At 42.0% G+C, this 16,373-nt stretch overlaps 1 pseudogene; it reads right to left on the bottom strand.

Annotated features, from left to right (window-relative positions):
• Positions 1–15,565: 15,565 nt before the first annotated feature.
• On the bottom strand, positions 15,566–15,711 carry LOC147033208 (U1 spliceosomal RNA; annotated as a pseudogene).
• Between the last annotated feature and the right edge of the window lie 662 nt (positions 15,712–16,373).

Raw genomic sequence — 16,373 nt, forward strand, 5'->3', positions numbered from 1 at the left:
GGATGAGCAATCTGACACTTGATAGGCCAAATAAGGAATTTTTCAAATTAGAGAACTCTACCAAGAAGTCTCAACAAATTCATAGCTTACTCACTCCAAATGGAGTCTTGAAGACATCCTAACAAGGAATCCGGGGTGTCTTAAAAGATTTTTACTCAGACCTTTACTCCCCTAGGAATGTAGAAAATGGAATGATACAGGAACTGATTGCTGGACTTCCAAATATTGAAGAGGACCAACAACGAGTGCTCGACTCCTTAATCACGGCTGAGGAACTCGAAACGGTTATGCGAAGTTTAAAAGACGGGAACGCTACTGGGATTGATGGTTTACCTGGAGAATTTTACAAGACCTTTTGGAGGGTTATTGGACCTGAGTTGCGTGATGTTCTCGACAAAAGTATTCGCGCTGGAGAATTGCCACTGTCATGTCGGAGAGCAATTGTGTGCTTAATACCCAAAACTGGTGACCTTCAGTTCGTTGAAAACTGGCGACCTGTATCGTTATTATGTGCTGATTATAAGATTCTCTCGAAAGTTCTTGCAAATTGCATGAAAAATGTGGTCGGTTCTATTGTACACACGGACCAGACCTATTGTGTGCCGGGAAGGTCTATAGATAACAACATTTTTTTTAGTGAGAGATAGTCTTTCTTGAAATAACTGTTTGTTTGATGATTATGGGGGAGTATTTATTGATCAAGCTAAAGCGTTTGACCGCGTTAATCACCAATATCTTTTTCCTGTCCTTGATTGGATGGGTTTTGTGAATTCGTTCATATCGTATGTGAAATTATTGTACTCTGGCACTTACTGCATGATAAAAGTTAATAACAAGTTATGTTCCCCCTTTCCCTTTCGGCGAGGCATTCGTCAAGGGTGTCCTCTTTCTGGCTTATTCTATGTGATAGCGCTGGAACCACTCTTGGTCTCCATTAGGCAACAAATGCCCCAGAATAATGGAGGCGTAGAAGGTCCAAGATTTGTGTTGACTGCTTATGCTGATGATGTTTGTGTATCAATGAGAGACCAAAGCAGTGTCTTATGTTTAAGACAATGTTTGGGAAAATTCTCCGCAGCATCTTCTAGTGAGGTGAATTGGAACAAAAGCACAGGCCTATGGTGTGGTCATAAGGATCTCTCCTCAATACCACGACCTCTAATCCCACAGGGTATGGTATGGAAAAATGATGGGGTCAAATATCTCGGAGTCTATCTTGGTTGGTTGGTGATAACCAGGTTGGTGATAACCTTGTAATGTTTCAATGGACGAAGATGCCTTTTTGCATGTTGCAATCAATAAACGGTTTTGCAAATCTCTCTCTCTCTCTCTCTCTCTCTCTCTCTCTCTCTCTCTCTCTCTCTCTCTCTCTCTCTCTCTCTCTCTCTCTCTCTGTCTCTGTCTCTGTCTCTGTCTCTGTCTCTGTCTCTCTGTCTCTGTCTCTGTCTCTCTGTCTCTCTGTCTCTCTGTCTCTCTGTCTCTCTGTCTCTCTGTCTCTCTGTCTCTCTGTCTCTCTGTCTCTCTGTCTCTCTGTCTCTCTGTCTCTCTGTCTCTCTGTCTCTCTGTCTCTCTGTCTCTCTGTCTCTCTGTCTCTCTGTCTCTCTGTCTCTGTCTCTCTGTGTCTCTCTGTGTCTCTCTGTGTCTCTCTGTGTCTCTCTGTCTCTCTCTGTGTCTCTCTGTCTCTCTGTCTCTCTCTGTCTCTATATCTCTCTGTCTCTCTGCCATGGCATGTGGAGAGGCAAGCGTAGCGAGCCGATCTACCCGAGTTTTCAATGAAAATATAGAAGAGAGTTCCTTCATGCATGCTATTTAAATAATGGACGAAGCAATTTGCTTGATTTATGACAGTTGAGGTTGTTGTTTTGAAGATTTTGTCTGTTGAGGTAATGTGTCATGTGTGATGTAAGCCTCGTGTTGGTTTTATGATTATGATGGCTGGCTTAAGTTATTAGGATCTTGAGTTTGAGTCAAAGTTCGCTCTTAAATAACATCAGGTTGGTTGATTCAGCCTGTCCTTCCGAGGTCGGCAGAATGAGTACCAGCTTAGAGTAAACAGGGGCACTGCATCATGATATCCAGCAATGAATCAAACAGCGGCAACAGACTGCAAACATACTAAGAAATGTCAGTGTGTTTCAATCAGTCCATCAGTCAGTCAGTGTGTCTCCTCCATAACTCCAAAACCATGAAACCTAGAACCCTAAAACTGCAAGCATTTGAAGGGTATTCCAATGGAGTACAGGAGTGAAAATTGGGTGTTTGAGTTAATTAAAACACCCCTTTTGAAGATAATTAACGGCATTATTTAATTATATCCTTCATCAGGTGCATCCTCGACCACCTTGTTGGCAACTTTAGGCACATCCCATTTACCTTGCTCAGCTTTTAATTCGCCATTTTGTTTGGCCTGCTCAACAATGCCTTGGCTTGGAACAGGCCACAACGGTTATTTAACAACTAGCGAATACCACCCGTCACTTCGCTGACTGTAATAGAAAAGGGGAGGGAGAAAAATAGGTGGGAAGAGGGAGAGAGGTGTGGGGGAGAGAGAGCAGGGAGAGTGAAGAGGTGGAGGGGAAAGGAGAGAGGAGGGAGGGAGAGTGAGGAGGGATGGGGGAAGGGGAGACAGTGAGAGGAAGTGAAGGCAGACGTGCGGTGGACCGTTAATTATGATTCATACTGTTTCATCAAAATGATTCTGCAAAGACTAACAGTGAAGATGGAAACAAAATAATGCCTGAAATCCATTTTCTATTCGTCATACGATAAACATGGTCCGGAGACAAACTCCTGACCAGAAAACTCCGTAGACAAACTCCCGTCCAGACTTAAATACTGCCCAGACACGTCCGAAGCCAAACTGTCTGGAGACAAACACCACTCAGGCACATTCATAGACAAACTCCTGTCCAGACATAAACACAACTTGGACACGTCCGGAGACAAATCCTGCCCGGACACATCCGGAGACAAATCCTGCCCAGACACGTCTGGAGACAAACCCTTCCCAGACACATATGGAGACAAACCCTGCCCAGACACGTTCAGAGACAAACCCTGTCCGGACACATCCGGAGACAAGCCCTGCCTCGGCAAGTCCGGAGATAAACCCTGCTCAAACAAGTCCAGAGACAAATCCTGCCCGGACACGTCTGGAGCCAAACCCTACCTGGACATGTCCGGAGACAAACCCTGCCTGGATAATTTCAGAGAAAAACCCTGCCCAGACACATTCGGAAACAAACACTGTCCAGACATGACCACCGCCTGGATATGTTCAGAGACAGAGACAGACAGACAGAGACAGACACAGAGAGAGAGCTAGAGGGGAGAGAGAGAGAGAGAGCTAGAGGGGAGAGAGAGAGAGAGAGCTAGAGGGGAGAGAGAGAGAGAGAGCTAGAGGGGAGAGAGAGAGAGAGAGCTAGAGGGAGAGAGAGAGAGAGAGAGAGAGAGAGAGAGAGAGAGAGAGAGAGAGAGAGAGAGAGAGAGAGAGAGAGAGAGAGAGAGAGAGAGAGAGAGAGAGAGAGAGAGAGAGAGAGACACAGAGAGAGAGAGACACAGAGAGAGAGAGAGAGACACAGAGAGAGAGAGACACAGAGAAAGAGAGGTAGACACAGAAAGAGAGACACAGAGAGAGAGAGACACAGAGAGAGAGAGACACAGAGAGAGAGAGAGACACAGAGAGAGAGAGACACAGAGAGAGAGAGACACAGAGAGAGAGACACAGAGAGAGAGAGACACAGAGAGAGAGACACAGAGAGAGAGAGACACAGAGAGAGAGAGACACAGAGAGAGACACAGAGAGAGACACAGAGAGAGACACAGAGAGAGACACAGAGAGAGACACAGAGAGAGACAGACAGACAGACACAGAGACAGAGACAGAGACAGAGACAGAGACAGAGACAGAGACAGAGACAGAGACAGAGACAGAGAGAGAGAGAGAGAGAGAGAGAGAGAGAGAGAGAGAGAGAGAGAGAGAGAGAGAGAGAGATGGGAGAGAGATGGGAGAAAGGGGGTAGGGTTGGAGGAAGAGCGGTGAGGGATTCCGGCAGATGTTATGCCCAGTGTGGTCATATAATTTATTTTGTCTTCCTACCTCTGGGACAGAACCATGGTATCGCCATTGATTCAAACTTGAAGAACATGTACCAATTGGCTTCAAGCACTCCACAAAATGGTTGAAGAAACTTTTAAAAGCAAAACGTTACATTCCTATTTGTATTTTTCTATACTGAAGTGACAGGTTATATAAAGGAAAATCGTACATAAAGGGAAAACGTCGTAGAAAATAAAATTTCTAATTTTCAGCAAGCCAGCTACCGTCGGTTGCACCACAGAACAGCATATGGCCAGTACAGCTGAGTGACCCATGAACATTGTTCAAATCAATCGATGTATCGCATTCAGTGACAGTGTGAATATTTTAGAGTGCTCGCCAAGTGGCTTAAGCAGTCCAACAAAATGGGAGACGGTGCGAATATTTTAGAGCACTTGCCAAGTAGCTTAAGTCCTCCAATGAAATGAAACAGTTGATAAGAAACGGCTAATTTGTCACACAATTGGCAACCACCGAACCTTCATATTAAAGATACACCTCCCGGAGACACCTGAAATGTTAAATATGTCCAAATTGGACAAATTAATACTAGGACTAGGACTAGGAGTCAGAAATGCTTTTAAGTTCGATTCTGGAGCTTAAATCTTGTAATTCTGCTTGGTATAAGAGATTCCTGCGATGTGCGGAAATAAAATAAAGCAACGAATGCTGACGTCTCAGGGCGTTTATAAGCATTCCAATGTACCCAGCAATTTGCAGCCATGATGAACAGCATTCAATAATATCAGTGAGGAAAGTGGAAAAAAAAGTTATTGTGAAGAATCGTTGCGGCCTGTTCCAAGTCATGGCAATGTTGAGCAGGCCAAAAAAAATGGTGGCTTCAGACCACAGCGAGGTTACCTTGGGTACGCCTTAAGATCCTATAGAGAGAGGTGACTGAGGATGTGCCGGATAAAGGATATAATTAAATAAGGCAAATAATTATTTTCCAAAGGGTTGTTTTAATTAACCCAAACACCTAATTTTCACTGTTGCAATTCCTTGGAGTTTTCTTAGTATGCATGCAAAGTTTAAGGCAGCTATGTTTTATGGTTTTGGAGTTATGGAGAACACACACACACACACACACACACACACACACACACACACACACACACACACACACACACACACACACACACACACACACACACACACACACACACACACACACACACACACACACACACACACACACACACACAATTATTAGTATACATCTTTTTTTCCCAATATGCAGCAAGTCTTATGTCTTATCTCTTATACATTTTCCATCGTTTTACCAAATACTGCATTGTTCATGAGTTTATACTGTTAAAGTCTTTCTTCAAGTCAGTTTCTGCATGGGTTCTGTTTCTTGTATTGATACTGTTGCGAATTCGCGCCCGCCGGCGTGCGAACGGCCACGTAACTCGAATCGCGGCACGTCACCCACCGGACGGACAATTCAGTCGTGACCCTCTCGGAACAACGCCGGGAGCTAGTCACGGTGGGCGTTTAACCTCACCGCGATCGTGCCAATTGCCCACCCGCGCAGGATAGGGTCGCTCGCCAAATTCGATCTACCAAAGTACCTGCGCGAATGTTCGACCGGGCGATCGTACCACGCCACAGGCCGACTCCGGACACAAACCACTTAAGCGGTCCGTTCCGTGCTACAGTGATAACCGAGCGGTGTTATCGTCGGCCTTGATGGTTCCGATTAGTTACCAGGATGTTGCACGCACTATGAACCCTTTACGTGAAGCAGGATGGAGAGTCAAACAAAGGAAAGGACGCAGCGAAACGGGGAACAAGTTCACACAATCACGTTTAATTCACAGACCAGCACGGAAGGCACGTATTTACAGTCACAATAATCACAATGCACATATAAAGCGAAAGCAAGAGTTAAAACCGACTACGCGCACACACGGCAACAGTTCTACTTGTCGGACAGACACCACCCACAGTCATTTACACAAACCCGAAGACAAGAAAAGTGGCGACTTCCCTGTGGGCCGTTGAGTCCTCTTCCCACGTCCGTCGGTGTGGTCGCGCCTGGCCCCCACTCCTCTCGCGGTCTGCGAGCTCTCTCCGGCGTGGTGCACTGAGCTCGTGCCGTGCGTAGCTCGCGTCGTCCGCCCGACAGCTCGGACAGGGTTTTGGGGAAACGGACGGTGTTTCCTGCTCTATCTCCGCGTGGAAGCGGGGTCTCGGGACCACATTGACAGAAGACTAGACCAGACCACCAGCCAAGATGAACGACGAGACCAGCTCCAGGATGAAGAGGAAGAGGACGAGGAAGAGGAAGAGGACGAGGAAGAGGACGAGGAAGAGGACGAGGAAGAGGACGAGGAAGAGGACGAGGAAGAGGACGAGGACGAGGACGAGGACGAGGACGAGGACGAGGACGAGGACGAGGCCGAGGAAGAGGAAGAGGACGAGGACGAGGACGAGGACGAGGAAGAGGAAGAGGAAGAGGAAGAGGAAGAGGAAGAGGAAGAGGAAGAGGAAGAGAAAGAGGAAGTGCGCCCCGCCCGTGTCTGACTTTTATAGCGCGGGGCTCCGCCCTTCACTCCGCCCCGTTTTCGGCTCCAACCTCCTTCGAGAGGGTTCTGGAAAAGGGGCGTTCCCTCACCCCGACCGCCTCACGCTGTCCATCCACCAATTGGAGGCGAGCTACCTCTCCCCCTTCCCTCACACCAAGTGCAGGGAAGAATGGCAGGAAAAACCCACCAGCATCGTTGGCAGTTTTTTATCTTGCCAAAACGAAGTTTTTGCAAGATATGTTAGTCAGCTTGCATGTTTTTTATTTTTTTATTTTTTGTTTATTTGTTTGTTTGTTTGTCTGTAATCAGGTATAAAAAATTCTGCAGAGCACAGTTATCATTGGAAATTTTTGTAACTTCGCATATCAGAGGCCTATAGAGGTCCCTTTCAGCGCACAAAAATTTGAAGGTCAAGGTCAAAGGTCAAGGTCACTTTGTCGCAAATCAGGGGAGTCGACGTAACCCTTATTTTTTGAGTAATTTTGATCGGATCGTCTTCAAACTTCATGGGAATATAGTTCATGGTATGGCACTCAGCTGTTTAATTTTTGGTGGCGATTGGCCTTGACCTTCATGGTTAGCGCCTCAGGTCAAACATATTTGACCCCAAGGTCAAATTTTCAAGTTTTAGGAACCATATCGTGTAGTACCTCAAATTGAACACCTCGATGAGTGCTTTCTAGATATGTTAAGCTTGAGACATTATGACATCATTTGGTGATGTTATGAGGCAAAAGCATATTTTTCATGGTTACTCTGTAGAACGATTCTCATCGGAATCTCTTGTAGGCAGATATTCCTCAAGGAGTTGCTCCTGGTGGATAGCAGCTCTGTTCACCTCAGTGTGACCTTAAAGAAGTCACACATGGTCACCTTTTGGCAAGATACGAATCACCCTGCGGGTGACATTGGTTTACTTGTTTGTTTGAAATAAAAGATAGAGAAAGAAAAACGACTAACTGGAGGATCGCAGCCCGAATGGATCACATAAATTCCCTTTATACAACGGGTTTGGGCTAACTACACATGTACCTATCGAGATATCTCATCTGAGGGCCCTTTATGGTGTAATGCGAATTTCCACAGCCGTAACAATACTTTTAGAATAAAGCAGACTTTTGCTTTATTCTAAAATGGATTGTGACTGATGTGATGTGAGTGATTTTCTCAAAATAATGACATGGGATTTCGGATGTGATTCTCTGGAAATTGGAATTATGTCAGGCCCACCCTTCCTCCCCCCCCTGTAATTCACCACCCCAAGTTCCTTTTTACCAGTCTTCGACCTTTTTATTTCCTGGATCTGTGCATGAATTTAACTCTTTACCCTGTATCGCTCTATTTTGACGCAGAGCCAGAAAACATTTTCAGGAAAAATGGCAATTGGTAGATGTGGAACTCCTGTATATTATTGGATCTTTCAAATGCCTTGTAAATTATTTTCACAATGAATGTCAAAACAACAGAGTGAAATGAAAGTCTTGTGTTTTATGTATTTTTTCACTTAATTCAGCATCTAAGAAGGACCTAGCAAGTTTCTAAAAAGGATCTAGCAAGCTTCATGATCAAAAGGCTCCCCCAGGATCAAAGCAAAAATTGCTCTTGCTTGGGGAGTTGTGATTACTATTTAAATCATGCAAAATTCGGAACAAAGTTATCTCACCAGCACAGCGTTCTTCTGCACATTATCAGGTAAAGAATTAAACGCAATGTCCATGATATATTTATTACTTAATAATTAAAATTAAGAGGATAGAACAGGTGGATAAACTTTGCAGTGCACTGCAAGTTTTCGTATGTTTTTGGTTAACACCTGAGAGGCAAATTATCAGCTTCGCTTAATTGTAAATTCCAAAATTACACTGTCATGCTTGATTCCTGTGCTTTATTAGCTTGCATTGACTTTCATTGGCATTAAATTGTATTTTATTTAACAAAGCAAACATTTCCACAAGTTGATAGACGTCTAAGTTCAAGGATTGACAGTCCGAGCAAGATTGTCAAACAGTTCATGCCTAAAGTTCTGAAAGATTTCATTATGATTGAAGTTCACAATCTATTCCACAGAAAGAATCAACACATATCCAGAACATGAGCCAATTTGCTGATAAGGAAGAAGCTTCTTATGTTACTTGCTCCTATCATTGTGTGCTGTTGCCTGTTGATCTGTGCAAGGAATGTTTGATAAACTGTTGATAAAGTCATCCTTAAAATTATAATGGAATTAAGTAATGTCTCCTGAATTTGCAGTTTAAGACGAACAAAATATATGCAGCTTTAACATACAAATCTGCAGGATAAAACTGCTAATTTCTAAATGTCACATTCTTATTCTGTTGCTCTCAAACTTGAATTTTAAAAATCCAGAATTCAAAAAAACAAGTCAAACTTGAATTTTAAAATTCCATATTTAATGAAACTGAGAATTGTTGTTGCAATCCCAAAGCTCACATTCAGAGTGCTGTTTGATAGATAAATTGTAATATAACCCTCTGGTGAAAAATGAAAAACCATGTGATTGTGAAAGTGATAATTTTTTTTCTCTTTAACAACTTCATTACTTACAGATGGATTGTGTTTGCAAATGAGAAATGAACACAACAGCTGTGGTCTCTTTGCCTCTCACGGTCATACTCGATACATCGGACATTCCACTGGACAATGGAGGGCGAGTCGTGTTCTGGGTTTTTACCATCATTATGTGCATTTCAATCATTCTCAACTTCGGGGTCATAATGGCTTGTTTATATAACAGATTTAATTCGCCGATGCTTCTATACATCGCCTTATCTTCACTCGCCGATACCTGTTTGGGGATTGTGGGAGTATCTTGCTATTTGAGTGCAATCATTGGATTGCGACATGTGATTTCATTTAGCGAGTGCTTGCTTCAAATATTTTGTTTATATTCCGCATCGTTTCAGCAGTTTCTCACCACGTGGTTGATGTACGTTGACCGACATTGGGCTATTTTTTGGCCATACAGTTACGTGGCTCTGATCGCGAACAAAGGTGGTGCTGTGAAACTTGCTATTGTGGTTTGGAGCTTTGGGGTGTTAGTCAGCATCAGCTTTCTTGTGGTTGCAACTCAGTTGGTATTTTGTGATGTAGCTGTTGTCGTGAAAGATGCTTTTTGCTCGATTTCACCTGTTGCGAAGTCAGCTTGTGGAAATGCTTATTTTTCAATCATTTACTCGATCACTGCTGCATATGTTTTGCATGGCTTAACTGGTTTAACAGCATTGGTCTCCACCTGGTGTATTGTTCAGAAATGCCGCAAATCATCCACAGAAGCGAATATGAAGGCAGTGCACACCTGCTTTACACAATTGTTCGCATCTGTGGCACAGTTTATTGCACTTTCTTTAATGGGTGGACTGAAAAGGTTTGTTCACCTTCCAGGGGCCAGTTTTATCATGGACTTAATTAGTGTTGTTACACCTGCTGCTGTCAATCCGTTGATATTCGGTTTTAGGATACAAGAAATACGCGAGACGTTCATTGGCATTTATCGTCAACTGAGAATGAAATGTAATAAGACTTCCACACTGTCTTATTAAATGTACAAAAACTATTACCAGGTTTACTATTCACCATGGAAGAGAAAAATCCATGAAATGAAAAGCAAGTTCGTGAAATCCACACAAGTCCATGCATTAAATAATTTTGCACCAGATAATAACATCTTGGAAAAAAAAACCCCATAAAATAACGTTTTCTGAATTAGTTTGAATGAATCCATTTTCAGTGTGAATGCAAGAATTTGCATACTTGTCGAGAATTCTGATTACATTGTAGAGAATCAAGTAATGAGGAAAGTTAAAGCACAAATGTTGCAATCTGTATGTGCACATTAAATGTCTTTCAAAAACTCTAAAATATCATTTGAATAGGAGAGGAATAATTATGAAATGATGATAATCACAATATCATTAATAATGAGAATGTAAAATGGGAACGACAGAATTTAGTGTTATATTTTGAACATAAAAATACATTACAAAACCCATGTCTGTTTTTCTTTTATATTTGCCAAAGCAATCAAGACAGCTGTTCATAATCATCTCAGATCATCCCCAATCCAAAACCATGATCATTTCTGCATCTATTAACCCCCTTCCCTTCTCACCATCAAGCTCACTTTCCTAGTTTCCAGATTTTCCATCCTGAGAGTTTGCTTCTGTATCCATCTTGTCCACCCAGTGCATCCTTTGTACCCCTCTTTCCTCCCTACATCCCTTATTTCTACAAGTCTCCCCCTATTTTATCCTTCAACTCAGCAGTTGATATTTCCCCCTTTCTCTACTCTTCCTTTTTTTCTGGTGCGTCCTAATCCATTCAGTGTTCCAGCTCTTCCACAAGCCTCGACTTTCCATAAAAAAACTACTTTGATTGCCTCCCAGTTCTACACACCTTGCGGAGTCTGTTGGGAGAAGTTTTTGTCACAAGTCATCAATCCTGGCCAGCTGGTTTCACGAACTAAGATTGGCGTTAAATGCTGGTCAGGATTGGTGTTGAATGTGTTCGGAATTTATCATTCGTTCAGTGTGTTGTATATAAATCTTGTATGCTTTAAGAAAGGCAACTTTCAAGAAAGACATGAGTTCTCCAACCTCCACCAACTAATGCTAACTGATGGGACACTTAGCTTAACATCCATCCAGGTGACATTGAATTCTTTGATACAATGTTTTGGCTGCAAAGCATTAATCTTAGTTTATAGCCAGATCAGGAATCTAACCAAGATTAGACATCTCAAGGGTAAGAATGCCGCTTTTGCATCATCCTAATAAAACCATCCCTGATCTGTAACAAAATGTCTTCCTTCTGATGTGGATTTTATTAACCCACCTTGTTGTGATCGTTGAAGGATTCTACCTGGCCGATTGTGGAATCCTATTTGACTTCAGGCAGAGTTTAACGTTTGTCCGATTTGGTTATAAAATCCTGCATAAAACCCATTGACACTGACAAACCGATGTCCACACAAGTCCTTCCTTGTGAAACAATTTATTTTCTAATTATCCACCATACACTTCTCACCCTCGTACAATGAACTTAAGAATCCCCATTGATTGCAATATTATTTGGTTCTATTTCATCAATTCTTACTTTTATTTAACAGTTAGACAAACCCGATTCAATTCACTTCCACATTACATCAGAGAGTTTTATTCTAACTTGGTACTTGGTCAGTTCCAAGGAGCACAAACCACTGAGATTCTATACTTCTTCAGGTACTTGCACTGAAACAATTTTACATTTCAAAGCATTTTATACTTTCATGGGAGAGTGGTGGGGGCTATCAACCCAGACTGCAGACGTGTCCTTTAGGTGAGAAGCCACTACGTACATTTCGAGGCAAAGGTTCACTGTTATCAGCTCAGGTCACACCGCTCCAGACCAAGACATTTATCAACATTTAGGGCAAAAGTCTCTTGGCCAGAAAGGACAGCCAATTCAACTTACAGCATAAAACTTACATTTCTAAAACTCCATTTGTTACAATTTAGAATACATTAATATAAATTTTCCTCCACACTCCCCCGTTTTTTATTTTTTCTTTAGGAAAATTTGAATAATTTTTCTTACACATGATTGCCATGTCCCGTTCCTGAAGGAGAAAAGATTTCCATTACTCAAGTTGAATCAACAATGGCAGCGAGTGCTCATATCAGAAAAATAGTGAGTTTACATTTAATTTATGGCCTGTTCATCAGCATGTGTCACACATTGAAAACATGCTACCCGAAGTCAGAAGATAAACAGGTCAGGGTGTGGATAGAGCAGCACCCAACGGGAAACACAATCAAAGCACTCCTTGAGCTGAGGAGAAGTTAGATGTGGGCAAGTACAAGCTTGGGCCAGACACTGGGTTGAAGGAGACGAAAAGGAACACATGTTGTAAACGACTCGCAGTGTGGAACTCCAGGCCTGTCATACATTGAAGCAACCACAGCAAGTTCATGATGTATTTGCAGAGCAGCAATCGAGAGTGTGGCTGAGAACATTCCTTCAGGCAGGCAGCACACAACGCCGATGTTAAGACTTTGCTCAACCTTCTCCTCAGTGGGTTTTTTCTTTCTTTTTCCCACATTGTTCCATCTTATCTCCTCAGGAAGGGGCATGATCACGTGTTGAATGCTCAATCACCAAAATCTGGGTTCTCCCATCGTCCAATCTTTGTGTGGAAGTTCTTTCCAAGCTTCATTTAGACGAAATCGTACAAATCATGGTTTAACTGCTTTCATCACTCCGAAACAAACAAAATCAAAGTTAACATCGATTATTCAAAACATTCATCTCATTTGTTATTTCCATGTAAAGGCAAACAGTCTTTATCAGGGTTCCAATTTGCGATCAATAATTCTTTTCACAAAAATATTCCATCATTTATCCCAAAATATGAAAGTAATCTATTTCTTCAAGAACCGAATCCAAATCGATTTTGCACAGTTACCATTTTAACATTCACATCTGCTAAACAATTTACAGTTTCATTCACAAATAGTTCCAGAGCAATTGGCATTTAAAAAAAAAATCTTGATTGAATTTTCAGTAACTTTTCCTTATCCTCAATTAACAGATTAACAAGGGTTTTTTTTTTAATGAGCTTAGTCTGAAAGTAACTAACAGTTACCGCACAACCCCCAATTTGAGAGTTCCACTCCGCTCAGCCATCCTGACATCGAATTGCCGAGCTGCAGAGCGTCCTTGGCTGCAGAGCGTAAAATATCTCAAAAATAATGTTTAACCAATCCCTCTAAAACAACACTCTGAATTCCATCGACATTATAAATCTCTGACATTTTCTATCCATCCATTTCTCTCTCACCAAAACAGCAAACATGCTGCCATTTTTCCAACTCACATACACAAACCATCTATCACTTCCTCTGTCCTTCTCAATTACGAATCCATTTTCCTTTATCAAAACAAATAAATCATTTTAAACAGTTGTACAAAAATTGTCAAATCACTTGTCAAATCTGTCATCAGGCAAATAGCATTTAAATTGCAGCTCAAACACTCTGTCTACACATGTAGCTCGACCCTCCCCAAATTTGATCCCAGTCTTGGTAAAAGCATCTTAAACTTCAGACTAATAAACATCCAATCTCTCTTCAACAACTTTTTGGTCAAAACAATGAAATATTTCCTTTTAAAATCCATAAATCAAATATTAAATCTTCAGCATCTATCCAATTAAATCATGAATTTATCTTGACTGAATTGATCAAAGGGTTACACTGGGTTGTTTGCCATTGCCTTCCCAGCACAAGTTCAGGCAACCTCAACATTCGCAGACGAATAAAACAATATGCCTATTTCAACGTCCATCCGAGGGCATCATCAATTATCTGTGAATTGCCCCACGTGCTAAACACATCAAATCATTAAAAATCATTCCAAATCACGTTTATACATTTAAATCACATCTTTTAAGTACAATGGTTACAACTCAGATCAAATCTTCGAAACATTTCTGACACGTCCTCAGAGCTTGCCCAGCACTTAAACCTGCCGGTTGTGTAATTACAAATCATCACAATGCCAGCGAGAGCTCACCTCCCAAGACTTCACATTCCGAATATATCCCACATTCACAATTGTTATTTCAATTTATTCAAAATCCCTATGGTTTTTAAATAAAACTTCAACACTTTTTCCCGAAATGGACTTCACTTTAAATAGATTCAGTAGAGAGGGTGCGCCACAAACACCAAGTAACAAGGAACAGGAAGTTTTCTCCACATCCGGTGGGAAGAAAAAGAAAAACTCTGACAGGCAAAACCCTACAGTTTAGCATTACTCTGCCATGGCTTCAACACACACACTAACGAGCATTGTATCACATTGACTCGTGTGTGATCACGTGACAAATACCAATCACATTTCTATATCATTTTAAAGTCATTGCCAACGGCATGCACATTTTTACACAATAGCCGCCGTCCTCTTGAATCTGCATATGAATCGAATTTCACACTTAAAGCTAAGACTCAAACACAGACTCAGTGGAAAGACATGCCACCCCCCACAGACCCAGTGGAGAGACATGCCACCCCCCACAGATCGAGTGGAGGGGGCGAGCTGCACTCTCACAGCTTGCGACCTTTGCGTGGAAATACAACGCCAATAATGCATAACATGCCAACCCAAACAGACCCACAGCTTAATTCAGCACGAGTTCGTCCTCAGACTGTCTTGCTGGGGTGGTTTTAATTATTTAATGTATTTTATGAATGTCCATCTCTTCATGCTTTATTTGTTGCAATATTATCATTTCTAACAAGACATTCATGTATCACACCATCCAGCAGTCTTTAATTCCCCAGCGAGCTCACAATCGCTTCCAATTCAGACCCCCATTTAATTGAATTCACACACACACAACTGTGACCTTCCTTCGCATTAATTATAATCAGCACCAAACCACGAACATCCAGGCTGTTTCATTTCGACTCTCTGCCTGATATTTCTTCCTTAGTTGTTAAAATATTGTCAAAATCCCAACAGAACACGTTTCATTGCAGTGAATATTGGACTCGCACAAGTTTCATTTTTTACTCTCAGCAACACATGCATCTCAATGCAAATCACCAACCAAGCTCCCAGCCAGTCAATAGTCTCCTGCACTCTACAAAACGTTTCGTGCAAATCATTGCATTTACAAATCCGTAAAACCTCCACACAATATAATATAACAACCTCACTGCCAACAAACTTCCAGTGAGTTCAATGAACAAAAGGTAACTCTTATAACTCTTACAAACAGGTAACTTATAATATTTATCTATATTCCATTTAATAATAACCCTATCTAGGCATCTCAGCCGTCTTCTCGGCCTCTCTCTCAGCCGGTCCGTATCAATACAAACATTTAATTACTCCTCTGGCTCCTCATCGAGCCTCTTCTTGTACTGTGCCCTCTGCACCTCAAATTGTACAGTCGAGTTTCGCACATTTGGGAAAATTGCAAGGGTCAACCTTTCTCCCCTGTAGTGCAATGGGTAGGCTTCGCCCTGAGAATACCGCCGTAAATAACTGACCGCGGTATCTCTCCTATCAGGTAAGTATCATCTGACTCCTTTTCTTCTCCAGCACTTTTCTAAAACAACTACAGTACTTATCGTTTACTTTAAAACGGACTCTCTCCGCCGGATCATATTCTTTCTATCAATACAATTATCTGACAATGAACTTTTCTTTGTTCGAAATGCGTTACCTGCAGAGAGCGCTCTCCCTTACCTTCGCTCAAGCACTTGTCGTTCCTCCAGGCACTGCCTCCGGCAGATTAAGCACCTCCGGTCAGGAGCACCACACCAACGATGGTTCGAATCCGAGTCACCAGGTGCCAACTGATGTGGATTTTTTTAACCCACCCTGTTGTGATCGTTGAAGGATTCTACCTGGCCGATTGTGGAAATCTTATTTGACTTCAGGCAGAGTTTAACGTTTGTCCAATTTGGTTATAAAATCCTGCATAAAACCCATTGACACTGATACAACGATGACCACACAAGTCCTTCCTTGTGAAACAATTTATTATTCTAATTATCCACCATACACTTCTCACCCTCGTACAATGAACTTAAGAATCCCCATTGATTGCAATATTATTTGGTTCTATTTCATCAATTCTTACTTTTAGTTAACAGTTAGACCAACCCGATTCAATTCACTTCCACATTACATCAGATAGCTTTATTCTAACTTGGTACTTGGTCAGTTCCAAGGAG

This window comes from Eptatretus burgeri, chromosome 2 (genome assembly GCF_056783735.1).
Source record: "Eptatretus burgeri isolate ZD-2024b chromosome 2, Ebu_testis_v1, whole genome shotgun sequence".
NCBI classification, from domain to species: Eukaryota; Metazoa; Chordata; class Myxini; order Myxiniformes; family Myxinidae; genus Eptatretus; species Eptatretus burgeri.